This window comes from Vigna umbellata, chromosome 6, assembly GCF_029865625.1.
Source record: "Vigna umbellata cultivar VRB3 chromosome 6, Vumbellata_1.0, whole genome shotgun sequence".
Lineage (NCBI taxonomy): Eukaryota > Viridiplantae > Streptophyta > Magnoliopsida > Fabales > Fabaceae > Vigna > Vigna umbellata.
Genome location: NC_142170.1, coordinates 31,895,322 through 31,912,262, shown reverse-complemented (window position 1 = coordinate 31,912,262; position 16,941 = coordinate 31,895,322).

The following is a 16,941-nucleotide window of genomic DNA, read 5'->3' as shown; positions in this document are numbered from 1 at the left end:
ACATTTAGAAGGGTTTGAAGAAGACTGGGACAGTCATGCGGGCACGTAATTCCTGCTACAATCCTCAAAAGATATGTAGTATGTGTGTGCCAAAGCGAAACACGAGATACCTAAAAGTTGCGCGTATAGGTGTGTTTTTATATGTGTAGGTAGTGGTTGTAGGTCACGCAGCTTTAATGAGAGAGTGGAAGGGGAGTGGGGTGTTAAGATGTCGGCAAGTGTACCGAATCGTATCAAGTAATAATAAAATAGTAAGACCAAGTATTGTTTCCCAAAGGACTCACAACACTAAACAGTTATGTGATTACTCAACTAATTAAGACTTAAGAAGAACAATTTTTAGGTTTTTGAATGCAAAACAAGAAAGTAAATATGAATGCAATTGATGAATTGAGGCTAAACACTAGAATGAATGGATGAAGTTGAAAATATGAGATGAATGTGTTGTTAGGGTTCAGATTTCACCAAATTTTCTCTCATGCATGTATGAATTCATTTTCTTCATTAATGTTAATATCACTTTCTAAATTACTTAAAACCGGATGTCTCGGTGAAGAAAACCTATCCTTAATTACTAGTTTACAATGTCTTGTCTCCCTAGGAATTAATTTTGCATTACATACGTACAGAAGCTTAAGATAACCAAAACTCATATCCCTATGTCTAGGCAATACTGCTTTTGGGAGCAATTCTCCAGATCTAGGTGTTAAGACCTCGGCAAGTGTACCGAATCGTATCAAGTAATAAATATGGTAAGACCAAGTATCGTTTCCCAAGAGACTCACTGCCTAAACAGTTATGTGATTTCTTGATTAAATATGACTTGAGAACAAAATCTTTTGGTTTAAAATGCAGAAAACAAACATGAATGCAAGTGTTGATCAATTGACAAGAAGAATGCATAGGTGATTGGTTTTTAAAATATGGAACGATTATGTTGTTGGGGGTTCGACTTATCTTATCCACTCTCATGTATTTATGAATTTGTCTTCTTCATTAATGTCAATGTCACTTTCTAATTTACTTTAGACCCGATGTCTCGGCGAAGAAAGCCTATCCTTATGTACTAGTTTACAATGTCTTGTCTCCCTAGAAATTAATTATGCATTATAAACACACAGAAGCTTAAAGCCAACCAACCCTCATATCCCTATGTCTAGGCAATACTGCTTTTAGGAGAGATTCCACAGATCTAGATTTCCCTATACGTGTCCATATCGACAAAATAAATTATCATGCTATGAATGAGTTAAACAAAGCAAGCATAGAGTATAGAGGAAAAACTCTAACAATTAATCAACAAAGCATTTAAAATAAGAATCAATTCAATACATGAGAGTTTCAAAGGATTACATTGTTTCCCAACAACAATTGAAGTTTATTTCACCATAGACATGGTGAAACTAGATGAATAATGGGAAATAATAAGATAGAAAAACCCTAAAAGATGAAGATAAGAGCTTCCGCCTCCCAATCTGCCTCCAAGAGAGTGTTTATGCGCCTCTTCTATTAAAAGATACCAAGCCTAGGACGTCCAAATCCTTAAATGGAGCACAGAAAAAGTCCAAGCCCATAAGACTGGCGCTCAGCGTCCCAACTTAGTGCGCCCAGGCGTTACTTTGAAAGAATCTGTGCTTAGTGATGGCAAATTTATGATCACCAAAATATGATGTCACAAACTTGTTGAACAATCGGAAAGTATGACCGAATCGTTTCAAGTAATAAACTCAGTAAGACCAAGTATCGTTCTCCCAAAGGACTCACGGCCTAGTTTAGTTATGTGATTCGTTGATTAGCTAAGACTTAAGAACAAAATAATTGGATTTTACTATGCAAAAGACGAAAATAAACATGTATGCATTAGGTTGATCAATGGCAAAACAAAATACAAGCACTTTCAATGAAATATATGGATGAATATGTTGTTGGGGATCAATTTCATCTTATCCACTCTCATATATTCTAGGAATTCAACATTCAATTCATCATTGTTAATGCCATTCTCTAAATTACCTTGTCAAGAAGGCCTATCCCTAATTACGAGTTCATACAATTCCTAGCATTCCTAATAATTAGTTCTTTTAGCACAGGAGCTTATCGACAACCAATATACTATTGGGAGTAATTCCCCGGATCTAGACTTCCCCGTACGTTCCCGTATTGACAAAACCAATAATCATGCATTGAATGAGTTAAACAAAGCAAGCATTGAGCGAAGAGGAAAAACCCTAACTAATGATGAAAGAAAGCATAGGTCTTAGATTAAGATGTAAGCACAAATTCCATATATGAGAGCTTCAAAAGATTACATTGATTCCCCAACAAACATACAAGGTTTAGTTCACCATATTCATGGTGAACCTAGATGAACAATAATGAAAGAATGAAAGATAGAACCCTAGAAAGGTGAAGAGGTAGCCTGAGCATCCAAGATCCTCCTTCAAAGGGGTGGAAAAGAGAGTGTTTGCTTCGTTTCTGCCAAAGATACAAACCCTAGGACGTCCTAAAACTTATATACTATTCTAAAATTACAGAAAATTCAGGCCCAAGCCCATAAGTGTGCCGCTCAACGGTAAAGTGCCGCTCAGCGGTGAGTGCGTGAGTTGGTTTCTTCCCCTCAGCGGCCATTTTGCCCCTTAGCGGACCTCCCGTGAACTCCTGAGTGCCGCTCAACGGTAAACTGCCGCTGAGCGGCAGGTTCGGCTTCTCTTTTTGCACTTTTTGGTGTCTTTTCTGATTTCATCTCTCTCCTTCTTCACTTCTTTCACTAAATTCACCTTAAAACCTGCACAAAAACACTGAAATCAAGCATAAACCTGTCCAGCTCTCTTATTTCTGAAAATATGAATAAAAGCATGATTTCAAGCTAGTTTCTAAGTATAAAGGTTGCTTTTAGTGTCAATTTTAAGCATGAAAATATCAGTTTTTCAACTGTTATCACAACCCCAAACTTAGAACTTTGCTTGTCCTCAAGCAAACAAGATGTAACTCAATCTTCTACCAATTCATATGATGGTTCACTTATTCAAAAATCTTCTTTTCAAGATAAGTAAAGACTTCAATCAAACTTATGACCAAGAGTTCAATCAAGATGTGCACATGCTTTAGTGTTCACAAAGTCATTTAAATTCCAACAAATGCTATTTTTCATGAATGATGAATCAATTAAGCATGGATGTTCATGTGCTCATGGGATATTTCCTCACTAGGTAAAGTGTTTCACTCACACACAAGTGTATAAGAGGTAATCACTCATTCACTCCACTATCACAATGTCACATGAATCAATATTGCCTGTCATTTTACCACAATCAAAAACATTCACAAGCATGTGGTTGGGCTAACAAGAAAATTGGTTTTTCTGGATCACAAAATCCTTGAGTTAAGAGAATTATAACAACACAATTATTCTTATTCTTCCCAACTTGCCTTTGCATTTGCATTGAGCTTTTCTTTTTCTTTTCTTTCTCTTTTTCTTTGCATATTCTTAGCTCAATGCTTTTACTTTTTCATGTTTTCCCAACAACCCCAAACTTGAACATTTAACAATACCACACATGATTTTCTACTTAACTCAAGGTACAGTTTTTCAACAAGGGTTTTCAATTTATGTTCAAGGCTAAGGGTTCAAAGGATAGAACACAAAGTGTTCTCTTTTAGTGGACTAACTTTATGAATTTGGCCAATAAAAAGGGTTCCAATAAACGGCCTTGATCATATGATGCAAAACAAGCAATTGATTTAATCATAGAAAACCTGGGCAAAATCATTCATGCTTTCAAAGTAATAGCATTCAATCAATAAAAACTCTGGAGCTCAAAACCTCACATATAAGCTTATTCACAATTGACATACACATCCTGCTTAATCTCATAATCACAATCAAAATATCCTGCATTTGTTCACAAAGCTTGTGAATCACCTGTATAAGCATTTTATGTGCACATCTCAACATCAATCAATCTCAAAGTATCATAAAGCATTACTTATCACACAATCACAGTCAATAAGCAAACCATCATAATAGACAAAGTTTCCAATTGAGTACATCAAACCCTAGTCTAAAACAAAAGTAAATAAGTTCAGAACACTAAACCAAACAAAAGCATAAGTTCTGCTCTAGTTATGATAGCATTCATCAGTAAATGCTATCTCAGCTCCTCATCAATCTGAGTTGTCCTCTGTATCCTCCTTCTTCTTGGATCTTATAGTCTTGATTCTTTTTGCCCGATGAGGAGGCCATCCCTGCATCAAACATAATTCACAAAACCAAAAGATACATTGTTAAGCATTAGTAAATCACAATGAAGAAATCAGCCCCTTCAATGATACTCTCTCCCAACCCCAAACTTAGATGGAAAACTAGTGAGAAAGTGAGTGGAAGAGAGATTTTCTCAAGAGGGAAGAGGGAAAAGATGTGGAGAACCTTTGAAAAGGTATGTAGGAGTGTGTGTGCAAAGAAGATTCTGAAAAGAAAACCTAAAACGCAGCTTGGGGTATAAAAATATCCTAATGGGCTCGGGTTCCGCTAAGGGGCAACCAAAGCCCACTCTAAGATAGTACCGCTCAGCGGCACTTTCGTGAAGTGCTCTTTTCCTTCCTTGCTTAACCTAAGTGCCTCCTAGACATGCCTCTCACTGGTTCCCTGCAATTCAATGTTTAGAATACTTATGCAAACCCTATTATGCAACTAAAACGAAACAAACAAAAACAATCAATCAACTGGGTTGCCTCCCAGGTAGCGCTTGTTTAACGTCACGAGCCTGACCCAAAATCCACCAACACCCATCAGTAGGTGTTTAAAATCTTACCAACACCCATCAGTAGGTGCAAAATTTTCTCCCCAACACCCATCAGTAGGTGTTACAGACTTAACATCCTTCAGTAGATGCTATATCCAACTAGCATCCTTCAGTAGATGTTATGTCCAGCAAAATATTTACAAAATAATGTTCAACAAATTTAAAAATTACAAACCAAAATAAAATTAAAAGTTCTTAAATCAACTGGGTTGCCTCCCAGCAAGCGCTCTTTTAACGTCATTAGCTTGACCCAATAAAGCTCAAGTTCCTTCTTCATAGTTGATGTTGTTATCCCACCAACTCCTCAGTTGTTTCCTGTGCACTGTTTTGAATCTTCTAAAATATGGAGACTCTATCTCTATCATCTCCTTCTCTTTAAAGTCTTTCACAACCCACAACTTGTTTTTTATTCTCACAGGTGTACCAAGTTGGGGTCCTCCTTTCTTCAAGTCATCAGGAATTTCTCCTCCCCTTCCAATCTTCTCTCCTTTATGCACCTGAAACAACAAACAATAGTTACCTGTGACCTTGGGCTTTTCATCTTGATGGCTAGTCATGTGTGCATCTTGAAATACAGCTTTATAACTAGCTTCTTCCTCCTGTGTTTGCGTCTCATCTTTAAAGACGTCTACAACCACTCTCTCCTCTCGGTCCTGGAGCACCACTGTCTATACCTTCATTTACATCAATGATAGCTCTGGCCATTTTCATAAACAGTCTTCCAAGTATGATAGGTATCTTCTCTGTCTCCATCTTCATCACCACAAAGTCTGTCAAGAACTGAAGTTTGCCAACACAAACTATAATGTCCTCTGCAATCCCACATGGCTCCTTTGAAGATCCATCGGCCATTACTAGATTAACCTTTACAGGTTTCACATTAACATTGCCGATTTGCTCCAGTAAAGAGTAAGGTATCAAGTTAACACTTGAACCTAAATCAAGAAGAGCTTTCTTAACCCTTTTCTTCCCTATGGTACAAGGGATAGAAAAACTGCCTGGATCTATTGCTTTAGGAGGGAATGGCTCTTTTTTAACAGTTATACACTCCTTTGCCTCATCATCTCTACTTCTTTTCTTTGTAGAGATGTCTTCATCAGATTTCGTGTAAACTGTGATTTGTTGTAGAATCTGCTCCCAAGGTGCATCATTATCCACCATTCTGAATAATTCAGTGAAATCCAGTTGTTTCCCTTGATGTATTGGAAAAGGAAAAGTGCTTTTGCTCTCTATTTCTCTTTTCTCTTCTGTTTCTCCTTCTAACTCAACTATTTCTTCTTCAGAACTCTCTACCACCTTGCATTCTTCTTTGGGGTTAACCTCAGTATTAGCCCCAAAATTTCTATTTGGTCTTTCCTCCACCTGCTTGGTGACCTGCCCCATCTGAATCTCCAAATTTTTTATAGCAGCTTCAGTGCTCTTTTGGGTAGACTCAGTGATGAGAGGGTCGCACCTCCCACAAAAGTTGTGCATAAAAGAATGCAGTATAATACTAGGAAGTGACTCCTAGGTCGTCTCTCAAGGACCAAATGTGGTTCAGTCTCAGATCAAACACATAGTGGAGGGGGGGGGGGTTTGAAAGTGTTCTTATGATTGGAAATAAACTAAATTAAAACACCAATAAGCAAAGCAGAATAAACAAGAGAACAGTCCGGAAATCTCAAGAAAGCAATGTAATATCTCTAATGACCAACATATCTTACTTAAGCTAACATTACAATTAAAATATCACGACCGAACAAAATTATTAACATTAAAGTAAAAGAAAAAATTTAACCAAACTCTACAATAAACAAATATCCCAACACAATTTGGTCTATTAAAATTGTAACACTCAATTGAAAAGATGACAAGCAATTCCACATATAATGTAAAATATCCTAAGACAAAAGAAATAAAACAACGTAAATTTTTCTCTACCATTAACCGTGACCCATGTGCATCTACCAAAAGGGTTTGAAATTGCAAAGGCTCCTAAAACTCCTCTCTAGCCGTGACTTGTTGAACATTCCAGCAAAATAATCATGTGCTTCATTCTCCAAGAGAGTGCTCCCTTTAATAAATCACTGTTGCTTCACTTTTTCCAACTCCATTCTACAAAGTATTAATTCCTAAATTGAAAATGGGGTAGCCTTTCTCCGTGGAACATGTCAGCTACTCTTCTTCCAGCTCCACTTTTCGTGCTTACCCTTTCATCCCATAAATCACCGCATCCTATTTTCTAGAAAGCAAAATGGAAGCATTGTCCGCATCTACTCTTTTCAATTAGCATTCCAGCAGCTTGCACCATGCACACCACTCTCTTCCAGCTCAACAACGTGCCCGTGACAGCTGCTGGGCCATTCTCCATTCAACACCGCTTCATTCTCCTTCTCCCGTGCGCTACCTTTCTTTCCCTCTCGGTGGCTGCTCCAATACATCACCTTGCTGCACTCCAAAAGCAAGTGAATCAGTTGTGTGCTTCCTAATTAAATCCTCATTCTTCCAGCTACCATTCCCGTACGCTCCCTACTGTGACAGCACCTCCTACCTAGCTTGCATCCCAGCCTTCAACCATGTGCTTCTTCCTTTTTCATTTAATAAAAATTGTTCAAGAAAAAAGACCAAAAGAAGATGGCGGCTGCTGCCTCCTCTTCTTCTAATTTAAATCTCCATAACAGCATCAAGCACAGTGCATAAAAACCAAAAAAAAATGAGAAGGGAATGAGAGTTTAGCCACAGGAACAAAACATTCTCCTCCTTCCTCTATTGAAAACCGTGTTCAAAAAAATAACAAAAGCAGAATGAGAAAAACCCCCCACTCGTAACTGGTTGGCGGCTGCCCTAAGGGCCGTGGGTCACCTTTAATAAGGGTGGGGTCCACATAAAAACCCTAAGGTGCCAAGTCATTTTCCTTTACATTTTTGGGTCTAGTCTACTTTACCAAAAATTGTCCCAAAATGTAAAAGTTGATACAGAAATTCTAAACTACTGAATTACAATTTAATTAATTCTAAAATGTCTGTGTGGAGAGTCTTGAATTTATTTGGCATTCTTCCTGATGTCCCAAAATGTATTTCCGAAATTTTCCTGCACTTCAAAAATTCACTTAATCAGCTCAGAAAACCCAAATTAGCACAATTACAAATTTTCGACCAAATTTAAGCAGAATTCGGAAAACGGGGAAATAACAAACAATTAAACACAATTCCCTGGTTTATTTAAGTGCAATAAACTAAATATAATTCAAGAAATAACGACTCATCAAAATAGACCACACTTAGTCTTTTGCACTCCTGGGCAAAACCAAAACGAAAACCAGGGAACTACTCAAACATCAGGGAGCTGACACAGACTCGACAGACAGACAACAAAGACTCCAAGACAGAAACACAGTTGCACAATTCTCACAAAATCTGGATGGTAAAAGGTATAGGCAGAATCCCACACAGAGTCAATGAAAGCAAATACTCAAAGAATCATCCAAACAGTTCAGTACATGGAAAACATTCAATCAATTCAAGAGATGAATCAAAAGCAACAGAGCCTCACAGATGCACACAATCAGTGTTTCTCTCAAGTGTTTAAGGTAAATCAATGTCACTCAATGCACTCAAGAAAGCAATCACAAATAGACTTGGCAAGCCTCTAATATCAACACTCAAGCACATACGCATGTTCAAATCAAAAGGTCTTTTCATGGTTGTAATGGGGCCAAGGACAAGGGAGGATATATCTGGATAAGAAGCTACAAACCATAAGGAACAGAGGAGCAATTGGGAACAAGTGTAAACACAGTCAAATCACACCCAAAACCTCTAATTCAATCCTCTTCTTGACTCCATTATTCACAAATTTTTTTATTTTTTTTTATATTTTTTTTTCATCCTGTATCTTTTCTTTTCTCTCTGTTTAGGACACAACTATAAGAGACAAGATACACAACATATTTACAAACACAAAAACAAGAAGAGGAACCAACCAGCCAATTCATTAGAATCCCTAAGGAGACCACACTTGTTCCCAAAACACCTCCAAAGCTCCAAAATTTCCTAAGGTTAAGGTAATCATGGTTTTTTCACTTAGGGCCACTATATGAGCTTCAAAACAAAGAAATGAGGAAAGTATAGGTTCAAAAGGGGTTATCAAAGGATTAGAACAAGGTAAGCTTATTTGGCTAGAGAGGCTCAAGAACAAAACTGCCTTTATCACTTCCAAACATGCATATCAATCAAGAATTATCAACAAGAGTCAAGCCAAGGCATATGTGCAAGCAATCAAGAGACATATCACACACAAGAAAGAACATAAAGTGGCTCAAATTCTCACACAGGGCATTTGTGTCACAATCAATTCAACTCTCAAACATCATGATCATCTTCCAAGCAAAGAAAAGCAAGGAATCCAACATCTCAGAGTATCAATGACGTGAAGGAAAACTGACAACCTAACCACAATCCAGAATTCACGAAAAGCATGCAAAATTGTACACAAGACACAACAAAAACTACCTAGAAAAGAAAAAAAAATTTTAACACGGAAAACAAAAATTAACAAAGAAAAATCAGAATCTCCCCCAATAGACCACACTTAAACAACACAGTGTCCTCAATGTGTCATAAGCATAAGATCATAAATCAAAACAGTATGATCAATGTGCCTTTCCAGTAGAAGCTGAGGATGTGAACTACATGACCAATCAATACCGTCAAGGGAACTACAATCAAGGGTGGAAACCCCACCCAAGCATTGGTCAAGGGAAAACTGGGCAAGCTGGTCAATTCAAAAACCCTAAGGTGCCAAGTCATTTTCCTTTACATTTTTGGGTCTAGTCTACTTTACCAAAAATTGTCCCAAAATGTAAAAGTTGATACAGAAATTCTAAACTACTGAATTACAATTTAATTAATTCTAAAATGTCTGTGTGGAGAGTCTTGAATTTATTTAACATTCTTCCTGATGTCCCAAAATGTATTTTCGAAATTTTCCTGCACTTCAAAAATGCACTTAATCAGCTCAGAAAACCCAAATTAGCACAATTACAAATTTCTGACCAAATTTAAGCAGAATTCGGAAAACGGGGAAATAACAAACAATTAAACACAATTCCCTGGTTTATTTAAGTGCAATAAACTAAATATAATTCAAGAAATAATGACTCATCACTCAGTTTTCTGTATGAAATTATTAAGAGTTTTCTCCATCGTCATGGACCTTTCATTAAGCATAGAGATCTGCTGCCATAAGGTGGGTTGCTGCTGCTACTTATTGAATTGACCAGCTTGCCCAGTTTGCCCTTGACCAATGCTTGGGTGGGGTTTCCACCCTTGATTGTCGTTCCCTTGACGGTATTGATTGGTCATGTAGTTCACATCCTCAGCTTCTATTGGAAAGGCACATTGACCATTGATATGGTCGCCTCCAGATAATTCGCACAACTGGGATTGTACCTGTGCAGCAGTCTTTAACTCTTTGGGTAATTGTGCAAGAGTTTTAGTAAGAGTCTCCAGCTGTTGAGTTAGAATCTTGTTTTGTGCTAGCAAGGCATCATGTGTCTGTAATTGGAGAACTCCTTTTTGTTGCATAGGAGCTCATCTCTCACTGTTCAGCTCATTATCACTAGTAGCCATGTTTTCTATAATTTTGGTTGCTTCCTCTGGAGTTTTCCATTTAATATTTCCTCCTGCTGAGGCATCAAGCATCATCTTGGTTTGTGAACCAAGACCTCCAAGGAAAGTTAAGACTACTTCATGTTCTTCAAAGCCATGCGTGGGTGTTTTTCTTAACAAGCTTTTGTATCTATCCCATGCATGCCCAGTGATTCTTCCATGCCTTGCCTAAATGAAGAAATCTCTTGCTTGCCTTTTGTCACCTTTGATTGTAGGAAGTACTTATTTAAAACCTTTGTTACCACCGCTTCCCACTCTGTGAAACTTCCTTCTGGGAAAGAATTTAACCAAAGCTTAGCATTGCCTCCTAATGAGAAAGGAAACAAGCTAAGTTTGATCGCTTCATTTGGCACCCCATTAATCTTTACTGTGTTGCAAATCTCATTGAATGTAGTGAGGTGCTCATATGGGCTTTCATGAGATAACCCATTGAATTGGTTGCTTTTCACCAGTTGGATCAGTGCTGGTTTGACCTCCATATTAGCTGCATTGACTCTAGGTCTAGCTATACTGTTAAAGTGCTGAGGTCCAGCTATATTGGTGTAATCGGCAAGAGTTCTTCTGATGTTGTTGTTCTCCATATTTTCTGTGTTGTGGTCAGAACCTTGTGGTGATGATTGCAACAGAGTTTCCGGAGGAGGGAAAAGTTCTCTAGATGTTCGGATTCTTCTCCTCCGTCTACTCTCGTCTAAACCTTCAAGAAGAGGTTCTGTTGTTTTCTGGCTCCTTGTTCTAATTGCTTCCTGCATACACAAGAAAACAAAACCCTAGAAAATTGGTTAGCACAAAAAGATATAGGAGAAGATATAAGATTCAGAGAATAAAATAAAATAAAATAAAATAAAATAAAATAAAATAAAATAAAATAAAATAAAATAAAAGCCGAAAAAATAAAAACAGAAAATAAAAACAGAAATTCAAAATTAAAGTCAAAGATAATCAATAATCACACAAATTAACCAGTTAAACCACGAGTCTCCGGCAACGGCGCCAAAAACTTGATGACAAATTTATGATTACCAAAATATGATGTCACAAACTTGTTGAACAATCGGCAAGTATGACCGAATCGTTTCAAGTAATAAACTCAGTAAGACCAAGTATCGTTCTCCCAAAGGACTCACGGCCTAGTTTAGTTATGTGATTCGTTGATTAGCTAAGACTTAAGAACAAAATAATTGGATTTTACTATGCAAAAGACGAAAATAAACATGTATGCATGAGGTTGATCAATGGCAAAACAAAATACAAGCACTTTCTGATGGACGAGCACCCGAGGAGAGACCGATAGAAGCTGTGCGAGCACGATTCGAACTCCTCGAAGCTTCTTCCAGAGAGAGGATGTAGCGGAATTGATTGGAACGGAGCAAATCTGAGAATGAACACGAAGAACCCTAATCTGGACCTAAGGAACCCTAGAAAGGTGCAGAACATCAAATGAACCGATTAATCGGTCCAAAACAAAGATTGAATGGTGGATAATATGAAAAATAGTGTTTCAATCGGTGAAATCGAAGGAAACCTAAAGAAGAGGTGTTTTAGGTTTGGAAACTAGAAAAATAGAGAGGAAGCAGATATCGGGACATGAGATGATACGCGAAGGAGTATGGTTCGGTGAAGAGAAATGTGTTGCGCCGATGAAGAATCCTCTCTCTGATGCGCGAGAGATTAAATGAAAACGAAGGAGGTGGTAACGAAAAGAAGGTGTGGCGAGGCTTTGCGCGAGAGGAAGGAAGACGCGTGGATAAGGAGTGCTGACAAACGGTGATGATGTGTGATGAGAGAGAAGCACGGTGGAATGAAAAAGGAAAGTGAGATAGGTGCTTGGAAGGTGGCTAGAGGGAGTCTTTGGACTCTCTAGCCTGACTTTCAAGAGAGAATTATTTCTATTTCAGAAAACTTAATTCTCATTAATCTCAAAAGTGCCAATACAAGAGAGGAGTTGGGTATTTATAGTAACCCATGCTCCTTAAGAGCTAAGCTAGGAAAGATAAAAATACTAAAGGAAGACTAAGTCAAATAGGATTCCATCATGGGATTCCATCACTTTCAATGAAATATATGGATGAATATGTTGTTGGGGATCAATTTCATCTTATCCACTCTCATATATTCTAGGAATTCAACATTCAATTCATCATTGTTAATGCCACTCTCTAAATTACCTTGTCAAGAAGGCCTATCCCTAATTACGAGTTCACACAATTCCTAGCATTCCTAATAATTAGTTCTTTTAGCACAGGAGCTTAACGACAACCAATATACTATTGGGAGTAATTCCCCGGATCTAGACTTCTCCGTACGTTCCCGTATCGACAAAACCAATAATCATGCATTGAATAAGTTAAACAAAGCAAGCATTGAACAAAGAGGAAAAACCCTAACTAATGATGAAAGAAAGCATAGGTCTTAGATTAAGATGTAAGCACAAATTCCATATATGAGAGCTTCAAAAGATTACATTGATTCCCCAACAAACATACAAGGTTTAGTTCACCATATTCATGGTGAACCTAGATGAACAATAATGAAAGAATGAAAGATAGAACCCTAGAAAGGTGAAGAGGTAGCCTGAGCATCCAAGATCCTCCTTCAAAGGGGTGGAAAAGAGAGTGTTTGCTTCGTTTCTGCCAAAGATACAAACCCTAGGACGTCCTAAAGCTTATATACCATTCTAAAATTACAGAAAATTCAGGCCCAAGCCCATAAGTGTGCCGCTCAGCAGTAAAGTTCCGCTTAGCGGTGAGTGCGTGAGTTGGTTTCTTCCCCTCAGCGGCCATTTTGCCCCTCAGCGGACCTCCCGTGAACTCCTGAGTGCCACTCAGCGGTAAACTGCCGCTGAGCAGTAGTTGCGGCTTCTCTTTTTGCACTTTTTGGTGTCTTTTCTGATTTCATCTCTCTCCTTCTTCACTTCTTTCACTAAATTCACCTTAAAACCTGCACAAAAACACTGAAATCAAGCATAAACCTGTCCAGCTCTCTTATTTCTGAAAATATGAATAAAAGCATGATTTCAAGCTAGTTTCTAAGTATAAAGGTTGCTTTTAGTGTCAATTTTAAGCATGAAAATAACAGTTTTTCAACTGTTATCACTTAGCGCACCTAGAAGGGCGCCTAGGCGTGAGTTGCGGTACTAACTGGCACTCAACAGCACAAAAAAGGTGCTCAGGCGGCAAGGGGAGACTTCGACACTGAGGGCCTCCGAAAGGGCGCTCACGCGCCACCTGCGGTCCTTACGATGATTTTCCAGCTTTTCCTGAGTTCCAGCTCCTTGATACTTCAACTCTTTTTCCAAACGATCCTAATTTCTGTTAAAACAAGGAAAACCAAGCGTAAAACCAATAATTCCACCTCCAACTCTCCTATTCTCATAACTAAAGCCAAAAGCATGATTTCAAGCTAGTTTCTAAGTCATAAAGGGTGTTTTTAGAATCAAAATTAAGTATCAAATAGCGGTATTTTCAACCGTTATCAAAACCCCAAACTTAAAATTTTGTTTGTCGTCAACCAAACAAGATGTAACTCAGCTTTCAAACAACCAATACAATGGTTCACACATTCCAAAACTCTTTCTTTCAAGACAAGTAATTACTCAAATCAGTTCATCACAAAGAATTCAGTTAAGATGTACACATGCCTTGATTCAAACAACTCATCATGGTTCTCACAAAATCACATAATATCCTACAGATGATATTCTCATGAATGATCAATTAACTAAGCATAAATGTAATCATGTATTCATGGAACTACTCATCACCAGTCAAAGTGTTTCACTCAATCACACAGGTGTATATAGAGGTAACTCCTCACCAGTCAAAGTGTTTCCTTTCATTTAACCACAATCAAACACACTCACAAACAAGTATCATCACAAGGACTTTCCATGGCTTGTAATGTGGTTGCGCTAAGAAGAACATTGGTTTTTCTGGATCACAAAATCCTTGAGTTAAGAGAGTGATTCATAATTTTTTTTTTCATTCAAACACAATCTCTTGTTCCAATAACTCAATTTCACTTATTGTCAACTTTCCCTTGCATTGAGCTTTTCTTTCTTTCTTTTCTTTTCTTTTTCCTTTGCTTTCATTTGCTCAATACTTAGCTCAATGCTTATTCTTTTCATTTTCTTTTTTCCAACAACCCCAAACTTGAACTTTTATCAATACCACACAAAATATTCTCAACTTAACTCAAGGTAAAGGTTTTCCACAAAGGGTTTTATTTCATGATTTAAGGCTCAAGGTTCAAAGGATAGAACACATTGTGCTCTTTTTTTTGGACTAAAATCATGCATTAACTAAAAAGGGATAACAACAGATGGCCTTGATCATATGACACATGCAAGCAAGCGATTCAATCATAGAAACTTGGGCAAAATCATTCATGCTTTCAACGGAATATCAATCATTCACAACACAAACTCTGGAGCTCAAAACCTCACATACAAGCTAATTCAAAGTTCTAGATAATTCAGATAAACATCCTGCTCAGCATCATAATCACAATCATAACATCATGCATTTGTTCACACATCTATGAGCAATCACTTGCATATCAGCATCTTATGTACCATCTCAACATCAATCAATTATAAGAGCATCATCAAGCAATATTCATCACAACACAGTAAGCGCTTGTTTAACATCACGAGCCTGACACATGCATCTTCCATTGAAAGCATCATCAAGCAATCTTATCATAGTAACATCCATTAGTAGATGTTGTAGAGCATCCATCAGTACATGTTGTGCCATAGCAAGCTCATAACCAAATCACGAAATATAACTAAAATTTAAATTACATCACCAAAATAAAAAATCAAAGTTTTTAAATCACTGGGGTGCCTCCCAGGAAGCGCTCTTTTAACGTCCCTAGCTTGACTCAATAAAGCTAAAGTCCAATCTTCTATGTTGGTGTTCCTCTTGCTTTCTCACACCAACTCATCAACAACTTCTTGTCCACCTTTTTGACTCTTCTAGAATACGAAGCTTCAATCTCTATTATTCCATTCTCTTTTAACTCTTTCATAACCCATAACTTGTTCTTGAATCTCATCGGTGTGCCAAGTTTGAGTTGTTCATTCACCGAGTCATGATGAACCATCTTCCCTTTACCATCTTTTTCTTCCTCCTTAACATGTGACAAGAAACAATTTTTGCCTTTGTTGATCGGCTTAGCATCTTCAGGCCTAGTCATTAGTGCATCTTCATATGCACCTTTATGACTATTCTTCTTAACTTGAATCTTCTGTTCCACATTGAAGACATTAAATATCAGCTCCTCTTCTCGGTCTTTAAGTGTTATCATCCCATCATCCACATTGATGATTACCTTGGTCGTTTCCATGAATGGCCTCCCAAGAATAATAGGAATCTTCATGTCTTCCTCCATTTCCATTACCACAAAATCAACCAAGAATCTAAGTTTGTCTATGAAAACCACAACATCCTCCACCACACCATAAGGCTTTTTGGTAGATCCATCCGCCAATTGCAAATTAACCTCAGTGGGCTTCATTTTAAGACCATCAATCCTTTCAAGCACAGATACGGGCATCAAATTAATGCTTGACCCTAAATCAATTAGGGCTTTGCCTATCTTAACATTCCCTATGACGCAAGGAATAGTAAAACTTCCTGGATCTTTCACTTTTAGAGGAAGTGCCTTCTGCAAGATAACATTGCAATTGCCCTATACATCAATAGTTTCCTCATCTAAATATCTCTTCTTTTTGAGGACTTTCTTCATGTGCTTTGCATAAGCAGGAATTTGTTGTAGTGCTTCGGTCAAGGGCATAGTAATCTCCAATTGCTTGAAGATCTCCTTAAAACGCTCATATTGCTTCTCTTTATCAATTTTTTCACACTTCTTAGGGTAAGGAAGAATCTTTTCAATTTTGTCAAATTTTTTCTCTCCCCTCTTCTTTTCTTTCTCTTTTCTATCAACCTCACCTATTCTTTCTTCTTTTTCTTCTTTCAACTCAACTCTTTCTTTTCTCTCCTCTACTTTCTCATCACTTATACTCACAATAGCTTTACATTCTTCCTTAGGGTTAACCTCAGTATTAGCCCCAAATTGCTTCTAAACTTTATCCTCCAACTTCTTAGCCAGTTGGTCCACCTGCATCTCCAAATTCCTTATAGCAGCTTCAGTTCTCTTGTGGTTGGAGATAGTTACCTGCATAAATTGTTGAAAAGTTTCTTCAAGCTTTGAAGTTCTGTCAGATAATATTGATATTTGTTGTCATTGTGATTGTTGTTGCGATGGTTGATAACAGTTGAAAAAATGTTATTTTTATACTTAAAATTGACTTCAATTACAACCTTTATGACTTAGAAATTAGCTTGAACTCATGATTTTGTTGAATTGTTGGAAATAAGAGAGTTGGACAGGTTTTATACTTGATTTTCTTATTTTTGCAGGTTTTGAGATGAAATTGATGAAAGAAGTGAAAAGGGATAGAGATGGAATCAGAAAAGGACACAAAAAGT